This window comes from Eurosta solidaginis, chromosome 1, assembly GCF_040869045.1.
Source record: "Eurosta solidaginis isolate ZX-2024a chromosome 1, ASM4086904v1, whole genome shotgun sequence".
Classification (NCBI taxonomy): Eukaryota; Metazoa; Arthropoda; class Insecta; order Diptera; family Tephritidae; genus Eurosta; species Eurosta solidaginis.
In genome coordinates this window covers 223,347,767-223,365,855 of record NC_090319.1, presented here as the reverse complement: position 1 = coordinate 223,365,855, position 18,089 = coordinate 223,347,767, and the positions used below count along the sequence as shown (strand labels likewise).

At 41.0% G+C, this 18,089-nt stretch overlaps 1 protein-coding gene across 4 annotated transcripts in view; it reads left to right on the top strand.

The window, feature by feature from the left end:
- The window catches only part of Cad86C (Cadherin 86C), a 2,678,031-nt gene that overhangs the window by 1,932,443 nt on the left and 727,499 nt on the right, over positions 1-18,089 (top strand). The window lies entirely within an intron of this gene.

Below are 18,089 nucleotides of genomic sequence, written 5' to 3'. Positions count from 1 at the left end.
TTAGTGCTTCCAAATTGCTGCGTTCTTGGTTTTTTTGAGATGCGTTAGCGATATCTCCAAAACCTGTGGACTAAAAAAAATATTTTTTTTTCGTATGAAAAACTACAAACGATTTAAAACGTATTTCAAAAAGAAAAACCCAAATTTGCTTAAATTGCTTGGTTTCCGCACAATGTATTATATATTTGCGGAGTAACTATAAAAACTAAAAAAAAAATGAATTTCTTTACAATCAATTTCATCGTTTGTAATTATAGGAAAAGTACTTTTAGTGCTTCCAAATTGCTGCGTTCTTGGTTTTTTTGAGATGCGTTAACGATATCTCCGAAACCTGTGGACAAAAAAAAAATTGTTTTTCCTATGAAAAACTACAAACGATTTAAAACGTATTTCAAAAAAAAAAAACCCAAATTTGCTTAAATTGCTTGGTTTCCGCACAATGTATTATATTTTCGGAGTAACTATAAAAACTACAAAAAAATGAATTTCACTACAATCAATTTCATCGTTTGTAGTTATAGGAAAAGTACTTTTAGTGCTTCCAAATTGCTGCGTTCTTGGTTTTTTTGAGATGCGTTGTCGATATCTCCGAAACCTGTGGACCAAAAAAAATTTTTTTTGTATGAAAAACTACAAACGATTTAAAACGTATTTCAAAAAAAAAAAACAAATTTACATAAATTTCTTGGTTTCCGCACAATGTATTATATTTTCGGAGTAACTATAGGAACTAAAAAAAAATGAATTTCACTACAATCAATTGCATCGTTTGTAGTTATAGGAATCACAAAAAAAATTTGGATTTTTTCAAAGCGGGTTCCAGCGTGATGCAGCTTCCTTATCAATCTAGGGCGTTGATCAGACAATTAAATAAAAGCGTTGGACGCGTCATATTTCTATTGATGGTCATAAGTAAAACCAACTGAACCTTAATCAGGTTATGCTACGCCTCACATTTTTAGAAATATGACGCGTCCAACGCTTTTATTTAAATTTCTGATCAACACCCTAGATGGATAAGGAGTGTGATGACTAGTACCTAGGACCTACCTAAATATTTTCTAGCTTTTCGTATTATTATTATTTCATGTAAATATTGTTTTCAATAAAACCGTTTAACTTAAAATTTTTTTTTTTATTATTTTATTTTTTGTTTTTTTGCATCAGCCATATGTTCTTTAATACGTACTCCCAAAGCTCGCTTCGTTGTACCTATGTAGCGTTGTTTACATATTTCGCGATCATTTCCTTTACATCTAATTTCGTATACAACGTTGTGTTGTTTTTCTTTCTCAATAGTGTCCTTTGTTCTTGTGAATAATCTGTTAAGGGTATTGTGTGCTTTAAGTTGACAAATTGTAATTGCAAAGCAAAATAGGTCACCGACTGCTACATCAGCTGATGGTACAGCTAATAAGCAATCTACGGCAATGTGCAGCGAAGAATAGGCGATCGCTAAATCAAGTGATTTGCAAAATTACTTGGTTTGTACGTACGTATGTACAATGAAATATATGTATACATATCGAATATTGTAATTAAGGCGACGTTTTAAATAGCCATGTCTGCTGATTTTTATACTCAGCTGAGCAGAGCTCACAGAGTATATTAATTTTGTTCGCATAACGGTAATCCGTAATGGCATTAACTAATCGAGATAGATATAGACTTCTATATATCAAAATGATCTGGGCGAAAAAAGAAATTCATCTAGCCATGCCCGTCCGTCCGTAAACACGATAACTTGAGTAAATTTTGAGGTATCTTGATCAAATTTGGTATGTAGGTTTCTGGGCGCTCATCTCAGATCGCTATTAAAAATGAACGAAATCGGGCCATAACACCCACTTTTTCGATATCGAAAATTTCGAAAAGCCGAAAAAGTGCGATAATTCATTACCAAAGACGGCTAAATCGATGAAATTTGGTAGGTGGGTTGACCTTATGACGCGGAATAGAAAATTAGTAAAATTTTGGACAATTGGCGTGGCACCGTCCACTTTTAAAAGAAGGTAATTGCAAAGTTTTGCAAGCTGTAATTTGGCAGTCGTTGAAGATATAATGAAGAAATTTGGCAGGACCCTTACTCCTGTTACTATATGTGTGCTAAATAAAAATTAACAAAATCGTATTACGATCACGCCCACTTAAAAAAAAAAATTTTTTTTTAAGTAAAATTTTAACAAAAAATTGGATATCTTTACAGTATATAAGTAAATTATGTCAACATTCAACTCCAGTAATTATATGGTGCAACAACATACAAAAATAAAAGAAAATTTCAAAATGCGCGTGGCTCTGCCGTTTTTCATTTAATTTGTATAGAATACTTTTAATACCATAATTTGAACAAAAATTTACCAATCCTTGTGAAATTTGGTAGGGGTATAGACTCTATAAACTGTTTTCTCTGAAAATGGGCGAAATCTGTTGAAGCTACGCCCAGTTTTTATACACAGTCGACCGTCTCACCTTCCGCTCGGCCGTTAACACGATAACTTGAGCAAAAATTGATATATCTTTACTAAACTCAGTTCACGTACTTATCTGAACTCACCTTATCTTGGTATAAAAAATGGCCGAAATCCGACTATGACCACGCCCACTTTTTCGATATCGAAAATTACGAAAATTTAAAAAAATGCCATAATTCTATACCAAATATGAAAAAAGGGATGAACCATGGTAATTGGATTGGCTTATTGAGGCAAAAGATAACTTTGGCAAAAACTTTGTAAAATGGGTGTCACACCTACCGTATTAAGTAGAAGAAAATGAAAAAGTCCTGCAGGACGAAATCAAAAGCTCTTGGAATCTTGGCAGGAGCAGTATCGTTGTATTACGTATATAAATAAATTAGCGGTACCCGACAGATGATGTTCTGGGTCGCCCTGGTCCACATCTTTGTCGATATCTCGAAAACGCCTTCACATATACAACTAAGGGCCACTCCCTGTTAAAACCCTCATTAGTACCTTTAATTTGATACCCATATCGTACAAACACGTTATAGTCACCCCTGGTCCACCTTTATGGCGATATCTCAAAAGGGCTTCCACCTATAGATCAAAGGCCCACTCCCTTTTAAATAATCATTAACACCTTTAATTTGATACCCATATCGTACAAACGTATTCTAGAGTCACCCCTGGTCTACTTGTATGTCGATATCTCGAAAAGGCGACCACCTATAGAACTAAGGCCCACTTCCCTTTAAAATACCCGCTAACACTTTTTTTTGGGACCCGTATCGTACAAACGCATTCTAGAGTCACCCCTGGTCCACCTTTGTGGCGATATCTCGAAAAGGCGTCCAGCTATAGAACTAAGGATCACCCTCTTTTAAAATACCCATTACCACCTTTCACTTGATATCATACCGTACAAACACATTCTAGAGTCACCCCAGGTCGACCTTTATTGCGATATCTCGAAAAAGCGTCCACCTATAGATCTAAGGCCCACTCCCTTTTAAAATACTTATTAACAACTTTCATTTGATACCCATATCGTACAAACACATTCTAGAGTCACTCTGGTCCACCTTTATGGCGATATCTCGAAAAGGCGTCCACCTATAGAACTAAGGCCCACTCCCTTTTAAAATACTCATTAACACTTTCATTTGATATCCATATCGTACAAACACATTCTAGAGTCACCCCTGGTCCACCTTTATGGCGATATCTCGAAAAGGCGTCCACCTATAAAATTAAGGTCCACTCCCTTTTAAAATACTCATTAACACCTTTCATTTGATACTCATATCGTACAAGCGCACTCTAAAGTCACCCCTGGTCCACCTTTATGGCGATATCTCGAAAAGGCGTCCACCTATAGAACTAAGGGTCACTACCTTTTAAGATACTCATTACCACCTTTCATTTGATACCCGTATCGTACAAACACATTCTAGAGACACCCCTGGTCCACCTTTATTGCGATATCTCGCAAAGGCGTCCACCTATAGAACTAAGGCCCACTCCCTTTTAAAATACTCATTAACACTTTCATTTGATACCCATATCGAACAAACACATTCTAGAGTCACCCCTGGTCCACCTTTATGGCGATATCCAGAAATGGCGTCCACCTATAGAACTATGGCCCACTCCATTTTAAAATGCTCTTTAATACTTTCCATTTGATACCCATGTCATACAAACACATTCCAGGGTTACCCCAGGTTCATTTTCCAAAATGGTGATTTCCCTTATTTTGTCTCCAAGGCTCTCAGCTGAGTATGTAATGTTCGGTTACAACCGAACTTAGCCTTCCTTACTTGTTCTTTGTTCTTTCCTGCCTGGACTGCGACATTGGCACATCGACTGCGGTAAAATAAATTATATTAAAAAATATTAAACGTTGGCCTTTTTATTTTTATTTAGCTGCACCCTTCTTATCTGGCTTCACCGTTTTGGGCTTTACAACCTTTTCTACAGCGAAGAATTTACATTAGTTTTATCCTGGCGGCCACCGTGGTGTGATGGTAGCGTGCTCCGCCTATCACACCGTATGCCCTGGGTTCGCACCCCGGGCAAAGCAACATCAAAATTTTAGATATTAAGTTTTTCAATTAGAAGAAAATTTTTCTAAGCGGGGTCGCCCATCGGCAGTGTTTGGCAAGCGCTCCGGGTGTATTTCTGCCATGAAAAGCTCTCAGTCAAAACTCATCTGCCTTGCAGATGCCGTTCGGAGTCGGCATAAAACATGTAGGTCCCGTCCGGCCAATTTGTAGGGAAAATCAAGAGGAGCACGACGCAAATTGGAAGAGAAGCTCGGCCTTAGATCTCTTCGGAGGTTATCGCGCCTTACATTTATTTATTTTATTTATCCGGGTTTTGTCTTTTATTTGGAAGCAACTGGTATCAGCTACAGTGCTTAAATTTGGCTATACAATAGAGGATTTTACTATAGTGTATTTTTATTTCGGTTTTTTATGCTGTGTTGTTTAATTTGCTTTAGAGGTTTGGCGAACTGCATCTCAGTTTATTTGGCAATTGGCTGTTAAAAAGGCTTAGCGGCCACGAAACATTGGCGACCCCGACATGATCTGCGATCACGGCCCGTATTATTTAACCCCTTTTTTATTTAAATATTATTAGCGATCATATCCATCATGCCGCCAATGAAACCGGAGGATTTAGAAGGCACAAAGAAGAGATTCCCTTGTGCAGAAACTTACTGCGATTAACTACAAGCTAACCTTCGAAGCTCTGCGGAATATGGATGAACCGGCAATTGAAGTGCGAGTAGAGCAGGTGAACCGGCTAGAAAAAAGGGTTGATATTGCGCATTCACAACTGGAAGATGAGGATGGCTCCGAGGACATTCTTTCGACCTTCACAAATCGCTACATAAAGGCTAAAGCAAAGTTGAAACGCCAATTACATTCGCTTCGTTCAGCAGCATCTGATAACTCCACCAGTAGAATAAATGTAGGAGAAAAATCGATCATCGTTACACCGCCCAAACAGAAACTACCAGTACTCCAGATTCCGAAGTGGTAATTATAAAGAATGGCCTGATTTCTTTTCAATGTTTAACACAGTGGTGCATCAAGATGTTGATTTAACTCTTGTTCAACAATTCCAACATTTTGCGCTCTAGCCTTCCCGACGTTGCTTTAGACACAATACGTTCTTTGGAAATTTCAGAGCAAAATTATGAAAAGGCAATTGATTTACTCAAGGCACGATTTCATATAAACGTTTGAATTTTCAGGCACATATAAGAGATATTGTACAATTTAGGAGCATCGAAGGTGAGTCAGTGGGAAAACTTCGGGAATTAAGTGACGGTATCAACGCTCATCTACGCGCAGTGCATACAATGGGTACAAAGGAGCAAATTGCGGATGGCATGCTTATCCAACTTATTTTTCAAAAAATGGACGTCGCCTCCAGAAAGAAATGGGAAGAAGAAACACCCATAAATGAATTACTATCCTGGGACTCAATGGCTAAATTTTTGTAAAAACGCTGCCAGCGCTTGGAAAATGTGGAAAACGCAGAAAATGCAATAAGGTCCGACAAACAGGTAGGAAGGCGATCATATTTAAACAATAATCGTAAGGTATTGCTTTCTTCGACGTCAAGCGAATGCAAATTATGCAACTCTAATCAGCATAACATCGCACAGTGTGAAAACTTTCTTCGACTTTCACCCTCCCAGCGGTATAAGAAGGTGAAAAAATTGCAACTTTGCATAAACTGCCTTCGAGCTGGACATTCGGTCAAGAGCTGTAGATCAGGTAACTGCAAATATTGCTCATCGAAACATCACACGTTGCTTCATCTAGATAATGCTCCATCCAACAACGCAGTAGCTTACGATTCGCCGTCAACATCAAACCATGGACTTTCTTCGGATTATGTGAACAATTCTAGTTTGCCATCAACACAACACACAGTTTCCACATTGGTGAGTTCTGAGTTTAACTCTAGTAATACTAATATGCAATTTGTAATATTAGCAACAGCCGTAATTTACGTAAAAAATCGTTCTGGTTCGCTGGTTCCTTGCAGAGCGTTGCCTGACTCTGAATCACAGCTCAACTTCCTCACAAATCGCTTAGCTAATAAGCTTCAGTTAAGAAATTGTCCGTTTCTGGCATAGTCCAAAATGGATTTGTTGCAGATCATATCGTTGATCTTGAACTACACTCATGTATCACTAATTACTCTACCAAATTATCAGCAGTCGTCGCGCCTACCATCACCGATGTGCAACCAAGCCGTTTTTTGAAATCCGTTGACTGGAAGATTGCAACTAACATTAATTTAGCAGATCCACTATTTTTTGAACCGCAGCGCATAGATATGCTTATTGGAGTCAGTTTATTCTTCGACCTGTTATGCGTCGGGCAAATACGTTTGGCCGAAGATTTACCTGTATTACAAAAAACAAAATTAGGATGGGTTGTGTCTGGAAGCAGTACCACAAAGTCATCAAAACTTTCATGTTTGACAGCTGTTGGCATCTCAAGTGAGATTGAAACAAATATAGAACTTGATAACTTCGTAAAGCGTTTTTGGGAAATAGAGGAACGTATAAATTCAGCTTCTCAAATGACGGTGGAAGAAGAAAGGTTCGAAAATCACTTTCTTAAAAACCACACTCGCTCGGAATCTGGCGCTTATTCGGTACATTTACCTAAACAGATGCCGGCAGAAGAATTAGGAGAATCGTATCAACAGGCCTTAAATAGATTTAAATCACTTGAGCGTAAGTTTCAGCGTAACCTGAACTCAAGCAACAGTAATCTGCCTTTATTAATGAATATATCGATCTTGGACATATGTCAGCGATTGACGTTATACCAGCACGTGCACATTTTTCCCCACATCATTGCGTTCACAAAGCAGATAGCTCAACAACAAAGCTACGTGTTGTATTTGACGGCTCTGCGCCAACCAGCAATGGACGCTCACTAAACTCAATTTTAATGGCAGGGCCTACAATACAGCCCACCTTATTCGACACGCTATTGAACTTTCGATCATTTAAAATCGCTCTAACTGCAGGCATATGCAAAACGTATCGTTGCGTTAAAATGTCTGATCCTGATAGTTATCTGAGTGTATTGTCTGGAGGGATAGTCCTACTGAAAATTTTCGTATATATAAACTTGACACGGTAACTTATGGTACAAAACCAGCTTCGTTTTTAGCAATTCGAGCAATGCAACAACTTTGCATTGATCAAGGGCAAGCCTATCCAATTGGGGCAAAAACCATTACTAATTCTTTTTATGTAGACGATATGAATTCAGGTGCAGATTCCTTGGATGAAGCTCGTGATATTTTATACCAAAGGAGGGAGTTACTCTCTTTGGGAAATTTTGAGTTGCGGAAATGGTGCTCAAATGACAAGCGTTTATTATTGGATATAGCTGATGCAGAAAAGCAAAGTTTCATGATGGCACTACCGTAACGAAAATACTTGGATTAATTTGGGAACCTAACTTAGACACGTTTATATTTTCATTCTCGTCTTTTACAGCACCAACAAAGGTAACAAATCGCACAATTTTATCAACTATTGCCAGATTATACGATCCACTTTGTGTGATTGGGCCTGTGGTTGGCGAAGGTCAAAATATTTATACAACAACTTTGGAGGGAAAATTAGCATTGGGATGAAAGCCCACCTCAATCCATTCAGAATGCGTGGCTAGACATCTGTAACCAATATGAACTCGTTCCTCGTTTCGCATTTGATAGATGTGTACAAATAGCTGATGCCGATATATAAATCCATGGATTTTGCGATGCAAGCTCGGCAGCATATGGTGCTTGCATATATATTCGGGCAGAGAAAGAGGGTATCGTTTGCAAAAATCTACTTTGCTCTAAATCGCGAGTAGCTCCACTTAAAATACTCACAGTGCCAAAGCTTGAGCTATCGGCCGCCTCACTATTAGCAGAATTCCTAAACAAGATGACTTATCTTCGCATTTTCAATGGTAAGGTATTTTGTTGGTCAGATTCGACTATTGTATTACCTTGGCTGCACAACGAGCCAGCAAGTTTTAACATATTTGTTCCCAACCGCATTAATAACATACAAACAATGACGCAGAACACGACATGGCTGTATGTTCCTTCTGAAATGAATCCAGCTGACACATTATCTAAGGGAGCCAACCCAAAGGAAATATTAAGTAAGCCAATGTGAAAGCACGGACCATCATTCCTCGCAAATGGCCAATGCAAATGGCCAGTATCTCCTGCCCTACCAAAGGTACTAGCAGAGAAGAAAAAATGTGTGTTTGTGCATGTAGCCACACAGGATATGTCGGTAGGGTGTAAATTTATTAATCCTTTTGCGAAATTGCGAAAGGTATATGCTTACGTCTCCCGTTTTTTACAACCCCTTGGTACGAGATGCTCTGGACCACTAAATCCTATAGAACTTCAACGTGGAACTTATTTATTAATTCGTATGTTCCAAAGGTTGCACTTAAAAGAGGACTATAATTTGTTAGAAGCTAGACTGCAAGTGAAGACTTCACCGGACATTCGATCTTTGAACCCATTTATCGACGGAAAGGGATTTCTCCGAGTTGGTGGCAGAATTCAAAACTCTTCTTTAGACTACTCCTCAAAGCACCCAATCATTTTGCCCAGGAAACATCCGATAACTGATGCAATTATTACATTTTTTCACGAACAGCGGCTTCATGCCGGTCCACAATCCCTGCTAGCCTCTCTTCGCATTCAATACTGGCCTATTGGTGGCAGAAAAACAATTACTATTGTCATCAACAAGTGCGTTCGCTGCTTTTATGTTAAGCTCAAGGTAATGGAACATTTGATGGACAGCTTGCCTTCACAACGAATTCAGTTCAACCGAGCATTTACAACTACGGGTATAGATTTTTATGGGCCGTTTGTTTACAAGTCCGAAGTCAGAAATCGATCTCCGATTAAATGTTACATAATCCTTTTCATCTGTTTTTCAACAAAGGCAGTTCATTTGGAACTGGTAAAGGCCTTACCAACTCCTTCGTTTTTAGCCGCACTAAAACGTTTCGTGTCTACGCGTAGAAAGCCCCAAACAATATGGTCTGATAACGCCACGAATTTTATTGGAGAAAACGTGAACTGAGCGAGCTAAAGGAACTTTTTTAAATCAACATCATATAAGGTCAGTAAAGGAGCAATGTTTGAACGATGGCATTGAATGGAAATTAATACCTCCACGCTCTCCCCATTTGGTGGCATTTGGGAGGCCTCTGTCAAGCTAGTCAAATATCATTTTTATCGTGTTGCGGGTCTCTCAGCTCTGAACTTTGAAGAGCTACGTACATTGGTTTGCCAAATTGCTGCGATTGTGAACTCAAGACCACTTTGCCCTATCTCAGAAAATATCGATGACTTGGAGGTGCTTACGCCTGCTTATTTTCTAATTGGCGCACCTTTTACATCTATCATGGAACCCAATCTAACACAAATTGAAATAAGCCGACTCAACAGATGGCAGCGTATGTGCTGCATGCAACAGCAATTTTGGAGGAAATGGCAGTCCGAATAATTAACTCTCTTGCAACAGCGACAAAAATGGAGTTCGTCCGAAATTAACCTAAAGGTTGGTGACATGGTTTTGGTGAAGGAAGAAAATTACCCTCCTCTACAGTGGCCTCTCGCTAGAGTCATGGAAACGATTCAAGGAAGTCACGCTGGAGTTCGTGTTGCCGTGCTCAAAACCACAAATGGTGTATACAACCGACCCGTGGCGAATATATGCCTTTTACACCTCGACGACAACATTTTGAAAACCTAAGCCTTTCAACGGGCGGAGGATGTTTAATTACATATTATACACTATAATCATATTGTAACGTAGCAAATGCTACGCCACGGTATCTATTTCCTATTTAGCGCCCACCCCTAACATCATATTTTCCATTTACTGCCCACCCCTAGTAGTGTATGTACCGACATACATATATACATACATACCGGCCCAACAACCATCGCGCAAGCACAAAGCAAGCCAGCGATGGTGAACGCACAATGCTTGGGAATTTTCATTCGTGGCGCGCTGTGTGCGACAATGCGAGCATAATTCCCAACGTGTTCATAGTTACCTATGAATAAAATGATTGGCCGGATACACCAGGCACACTTCACCGTAGGTACAACATCATCGCCATCCCGATCCTTGGACATCCCATTCCGAAGTCTAGCCACCACCGTCGTCATAGCTATTTGGTGAGAGCCACCGTCACACAGTACTCTCTCTTCGGGCGTGATCCTAACTACCGCCGTCATTACTACCGCCGCTAGCACCCCTTAGCGAGAGCCACCGTCGTCTTCACCATCTCAGCCACCGCTTACCTAGCACTTTATCTCCCTCTCTCTATGGAGAGCCGTCGTCCTTGTGTTACACTATATTGTCAGCGACACTACCTAGTGAACATCTCTCTCTCTCTCCTGGATTCAAGGTTGTGGATTTTTTAGCCTAAGAGCCGCGTGTGTGTGTGTGTTCGAAATCAAAACACTAATTTACTGCGTATTTATTTAGGTGGGGGAAGTGGGATCTCCAACCGACTCTGGATTGACTTGAGCATACCTCAGCCTTTGACCAAACCCACCTCATAAATGGCGCCCGAGCAGGGACCCGTCTCCTCAGGCGACTGTGCCAAAACCAACGAGAGCACCAACACTGTAGGAACGGGTTCATCGAACACATCACCAACAATTGAAACAAAGATAAGCGAAAACACCACCACCACGCTCAACGTCGACTCTCTAGGCTGGATTTACCTGCTGAAGAAAGAGAGGGTAGTCGAAAAATGCAAACGCTACCGAATCTACACCGAAAGACATACCGTCGCTGAATTGCGCAGCACACTCAGCGCATACGTTCGAGACCAACGAAAGCGTAATTCAACAGAAAATTTTTTGAGAGAGGTAGAGATGGAGATCGCCGCCGAAGAGGCCCGGCCAGTCACATCTACGCAAAACACCACGCCGGTCGTCACAATCAAAGCAATATCCCCCCAGCGCGAGCAGAGCGGCATAACTAACACGGAGGTCATGAATACAGTCCGCCGCTGGGATGTACATTACGCTGGGGGCGACACATTATACGACTTCCTGGAAAGGATTGAGGAACTGGCAGAATGCTATCTGATTAAGCCAGATCAACTCCTCCCAACCCTTCCAGAGATACTGCGTGGCAAATCCCTTCAATGGTTCCGCCTGCGAAAACAACAGCTACACACATGGGCTGACTTCCGCTCCGAAGCAGGAAAATTCTTTTTGCCGAAGCGACACATTAGCCAGCTAGAGGACGCTATCCGCCAAAGAAAACAGACGAGCAGAGAAAAGGTCAAGGACTATATCCTCGCCCTCTAGACGATGATTCGCCGCCACCCGACTTTGTGCAAAGAAGATCATCTAGAACGCATATACGACGGACTACGGGTGGAGTATCGACTTTTTGTGAAGCGGGGCGAGTTCCAAAAGATAGAGCAGCTTATGGAGCTCACCGATGAGTACGAACTACTGCGGAGCGAAGAAGCCAAACAGAGCCGACTGTTAGCACATAGCTTAAGAACAGTAATAATCGAGGAGCTGGAGGAGCAGAATGATCAAATAACAAACTCACTCAAACACTCACTGACCGTTACGATGCAAGAAACACCTGCTGGCGATGCAAGAAACGCGGCCACCGCTGCTCCCATTGCAACAACAAAAGACGACTTTTTTGTTGTAGATGCGGCAGAGACGGAACGCTCTCCAGGGATTGTGCATGCTATGGAGTGAACCGAAATAATCCGATAACACCAGCACTATTATTATCCGTAGCCAAAGGGAAGGGGAACGACGGACGTTTTTACATACAGGTGTCCATCGAAGGATTGATGTGCCGCGCCCTGATCGACACGGGGGCCACCGTGACATACTTCAATGAAGCTGTAAGAAGGCATCTGGAACGACGAAAGATTCCACCGTTATCCAATCGTCGCAACGTGCAACTCGCCGGCCAATCATGCATTGCGAGCACCCACTCCTACCCGGTCAAGGTCAAATACAATGATCAAACAGCCAGTACGTTGGTGTCTGTTATCCCTAATTTGGCCGAGAGTGTTACCCTGGGTATGGACTTTTTGGCAAAGTGCAACGTTGCCGTCTCACTGGATGGAAAACCCCTTACCACAGCCGGTACAACCAAAGCAAACGCACCCGTAACCCTGCATTATATAAGAGAAGCGGAACACCTGAACGAAGAGCGAAAGATAGAACACCTAGAGCTCATAGAAACACATCAAAAAGCACCCACACACCTAAAAGGGCCAAACACTGCCGCAGAACACAGACACAACACAACACTAAACCAGAGTTATTACCCGGCCATCCTCCTCAGCAACAATAGTGAGCAACTCATCACTAACGCTCCGGCAACGATCCTGAAGGATCATAACATCACCCACCGATTTACCAAACCGTGTGCCCGCCACAAAAATCCTACCAAACGCGTTAATCGCGTTATCAAAACAAGGGTGGCACAACGTACGAAACAAGACCATCGGAACTGGCAACGGGAATTACCAGAAAAAGCGTTCGCCATAAATACAACCCAACACAAATCAACCGCCGAAATAAATTTTAACCGCAACTTCGTTGGGCCGAGAGAAGCACGAACAAAATATGCCATGCCCAAAGAACCGTCTCCATTCGACGCAGTACTGTGGCCCGCAAATAAGCCACGAATACTGGACGCTAAGATATTCTGGGGCCCGCCATTAATAGCCGGCCATCTAAACGCCATCGTATGCGACAAACCAACCGCTGGTGACACTATAACGTATTCACCAAACCGAGAGCCACACGATACTATTAATGGAAACCACGCCCAGACTTCTTTTCCCGGACTATGGCTAAATCGCAAAAGGGTGTAACACGGGGCGTAGGGTGGACGAAGATCACGCCATAATCAAGCTGAAAGAACACTCCAAGATGGTACGATTCGCTGGCTGAGAAGAAGCAAGATCCGACCTAGTTTGATAAGTTTTCTATACATGAAATGTAAATACCTTAATTTTGAAATGTAAATTTAAAATGTAATATAAAAATGTACATATGTATATACCTTAATCTTGAAATGTAAATTTAAAATGAATTTCTACTTGCAATGTAAATTTAAACACAAATGAAATGTACACATTATTGTTGAAAAAAAGAGAAGAAAAAAAAAAAATCGGTCAATCATAATAATAAAAACATCAACGAACACATATAAACACATGTCGGCCGAGCCATCGGATTCAACTGATGATAAAACATACCTGGGCTCTGCCCATGGTAGTTCAGGCCTCCGCGCAAAAACCCTAGAATACCACAACCTTTCGTCCGCCGAAGTAGGAGGGGACTGTAACGTAGCAAATGCTACGCCACAATATCTATTTCCTATTTAGCGCCCACCCCCAACATCATATTTTCCATTTACTGCCCACCCCTAGTAGTGTATGTACCGACAACCATCGCGCAATCACAAAGCAAGCCAGCGATGGTGAACGCACAATGCTTGGTAATTTTCATTCGTGGCGCGCTGTGTGCGCCAATGCGAGCATAATTCCCAACATGTTCATAGTTACCTATGAATAAAATGATTGGCCGGAATACACCAGGCACACTTCGCCGTAGGTACAACATCATCGCCATCCCGATCCTTGGACATCCCATCCCGAAGTCTAGCCACCACCGTCATCATAGCTATTTGGTGAGAGCCACCGTCACTCAGTACTCTCTCTACGGGCGTGATCCTAACTACCGCCGTCATTACTACCGCCGTTAGCACCCCTTAGCGAGAGCCACCGTCGTCTTCACCATCTCAGCCACCGCTTAGCTAGCACTTTATCTCCCTCTCTCTGTGGAGAGCCGTCGTTCTTGGGTTACACTATATTGTCAGCGACACTACCTAGTGAACATCTCTCTCTCTCTCCTGGATTCAAGGTTGTAGATATTTTAGCCTAAGAGCCGCGTGTGCGTGTGTGTTCGAAATCAAAACACTAATTTACTTACTTACTTAATTGGCGCTTAACCGTCTAAACGGTTATGGCCGTCCAACAAGGCGCGCCAGTCGCTCCTTCGCTCCGCCAACCGGCGCCAATTGGTCACACCAAGGGAGTTTAAATCGTTTTCCACCTGCTCCTTCCAACGGAGTGGGGGCCGCCCTCTACCTCTGCTTCCATAGGCGGGTTCCGATAGGAACACTTTCTTGGCCGGAGCATCATCTTTCATTCGCATAACATGGCCTAGCCAGCGCAGCCGCTGCGTTTTAATTCGCTGGACTATGTTGATGTCTGCGTATAGCTCGTACAGCTCATCATTAAATCTTCTTCGGTACTCGCCAACGCGTAGAGGTCCATAAATCTTTCGAAGAACTTTTCTCTCGAACACTCCCAAAGCCGCTTCATCTGCTGTTGTCATGGTCCATGCTTCTGCCCCATATAGCAGGACGGGTACGATAAGTGACTTGTAGAGTATGATTTTCGTTCGCCGAGAGAGGACTTTACTTTTCAATTGCCTACCTAGTCCAAAGTAGCATTTATTGGCAAGATTGATTCTTCGCTGGATTTCAGTGCTGATGTTGTTGCTAGTGTTGATGCTGGTTCCCAAATAAAAGAAGTTTTTACTATTTCGAAATTATGGCTGCCAACAGTAGCGTGGTTGCCAAGGCGCATATGCGCTGACTCTTTGCTCGATGACAGCAGGTACTTCGTTTTGTCCTCATTCACCATCAAACCCATCTTTACCGCTTCTTTTTCCAGCTTGGAGTAAGCAGAACTAACAGCGCGGGTGTTTAGGCCGATGATATCAATGTCATCAGCATATGCCAGTAATTGCACGCTTTTATAGTATATTGTTCAAGTGCGGTTAAGTTCTGCAGCTAGTATAATTTTCTCCAGCATCAAATTCAAGAAATCGCACGATAGGGGTCACCCTGTCTGAAACCTCGTTTAGTTTCGAACGGCTCGGAGAGGTTCTTCCCAATTCTGACTGAGCTGATGGTGTTGCTCAACGTCATTTTGCACAGCCGTATAAGTTTTGCGGGGAAACCAAATTCAGACATAGCGGCATATAGGCAGCTCCTTTTCGTGCTGTCGAAGGTGGCTTTAAAGTCGACGAAGAGGTGATGTGTGTCGATTCTCTTTTCACGGGTTTTTTCCAAGATTTGGCGCATTGTGAAAATCTGGTCGATGGTAGGTTTACCAGGTCTGAAGCCGCACTGATAAGGTCCAATCAGCCGGTTCACGGTGGGCTTCAATCTTTCGCACAATACATTTGAAAGGACCTTATATGCGATATTAAGAGCATACCTCAGCCTTTGACCAAACCCACCTCATAATATTATCTACTCCTAATTGTATTATATAGTACTAGCACTGGCTGCACTTGCTTAAGTCCGAACAATTGCACGCACAAGAATCCCGCTATACTTAGAAGGTTAATGTGCTAAGTCAACTTTTACGAATTTTACAGAAGACGAAAAAAAATAAATAACTTTTGAAATAACTTTCTTTTTTCAAAACTGTGAATGAGGATACCTTAACTGCAACGCTTTTGAGTGTAGAAGCTTTGAAAAAGATAAATAAAAATCATGTATGCCAACACAGCACTGTTAACAGCTGTTTCTCGCAATTTCTTTGTTGAGTCATAAGCCACCTTTTCATAGACCGGGTCACATATTTCACAAAAAATACTATTTATTTTTCAAACTATTTCTAACGGCTCTGATCTGGACTCTTTTGCCGGATGGTGCGCAGACAATCATTTATTTTTAAATTCAAACAAATGCTGCGTTGTGTCTTATTCCATAAAGGCAAGTAAAAAGACTTGGGTGTAATTTTTGACTCCAAACTCTCTTTTTCTAGTCACATTGACTTCATTGTTTCAAAATTTGTTGCAATGGTTGGGTTCAGTAGACTTAACACCAGTGATTTTAAGGACCCTATGACGTTGAAGACAATTTATATATCCTTGCTCAGAAGTCGTCTTGAATATTGCTCAAAAATATGGAATCCTTTCTGTGAATATAATTTCTATAAAATTGGGAGAGTTCAAAAATTTCTTACAAAAATTTCTTTACGTATGCTTCACTAGCCAGACGGCCTCTCATCATATACCAGCAGGTGCAAATTACTTGGTCTTCATGCTTTGCATTACAGAACAACTTGAATCTCAATCATGCTCGCCTATAATGTAATAAACGTTAGCACGAATTGCTCTGATTTATCTAATTTGTTTATTCCATATATTCCAATGCGTGATCTTCGGCATAATGGATTATTTATCTAAATAACTAATAAAACGAATTATGCTATGAATTAACCTATAACTAGAACTATTCAGTAGTGTTGTTAATTTTAATAACAGCTTATATAAGTTTAAGCTTGAATTGTTTTCTATTTTTCACTAGTCTGTTATCGATATGTAAGAATTGAAGTAGATTATTATCAGCGCTAAGCATTTATCAAACACCAAAGGGGTGAATCCAATTAAAAGGGGTTGTGTAGGCAACCCTCTCAAGGTGTTCCCAGCGCAATATATAGATTCTCCAACCCAATTGCCAACCTCACCTACCCGTGGCGAATTCTTTTTCATTGACAGCCGAGGCTCCGGCCAAGTTCCTCAAGGAACTAGGGGGTGGGGAGGACGGGATGGCCTATAAGATTTAATGTGGTCATATAAATCGTTCCCGAGATGGTCGGACTAGTACCTTAATAGTGCTTTGTTGCCGGAACGTATCGGATTTATATGCGGAAAAGGACCATCAACATCGGCCCAAAGCCTCCGTGGAGTGTGTTTATCGTTAATACAACAACAACAACAAAGCATGTACTTTTAGACTGAATGAATTAAATAAGTAAATAAAATGCGCGCACAAAGAAATGACTAGTAATTCAGATTGATATTATTGACTGGTTGACTTAGCACATTTTTTTTGAACTGTTGACGACTTAGCACATTTACATATCATTGCAAACAGCACGTAAAAATTAAAATATTTTTTTCTTGTTATCGATGTATTCTGAATTCAGTTTTAAAACTGCATTAAAATACAATTTTTCAAAAAAAGTGACTTAGCACATTTTCACATTAAGCTAACGATATGCTTTAAATACCTACATCCGTAAATGCATTTTTTAATATTTTGTTGCTTCTCCCACTTCTAAGTTGGGAGAAAATGCTTTGACAGATTGTAATTGCAAAGCAAAGTAGGTCACCGACTGAAGAATAGGCGACGGCTAAATCAAGTGATTTGCACAATTAATTGGTTTGTACATGCGTATGTACAATGAAATTTATATATACATATCGAATATTGTAATTAGGGCGACGTTTTAAATAGCCATGTCTGCTGATTTTTCTTTCTTCTTTTCTGACTGGACTGCGACATTGGCACATCGACTGCGGTAAAATAAATTATATTAAAAAATGTTAAATCTTGGCCTTTTTATTTGGACGCAATTGGCATAAGCTGCTCCTCTTTCTATTTGGCTTCACCGTTTTGGGCTCTACAGCGTTTTCTACAGCGGAGAATTTACAGTGGTTTTATCCGGGTTTTGTCTT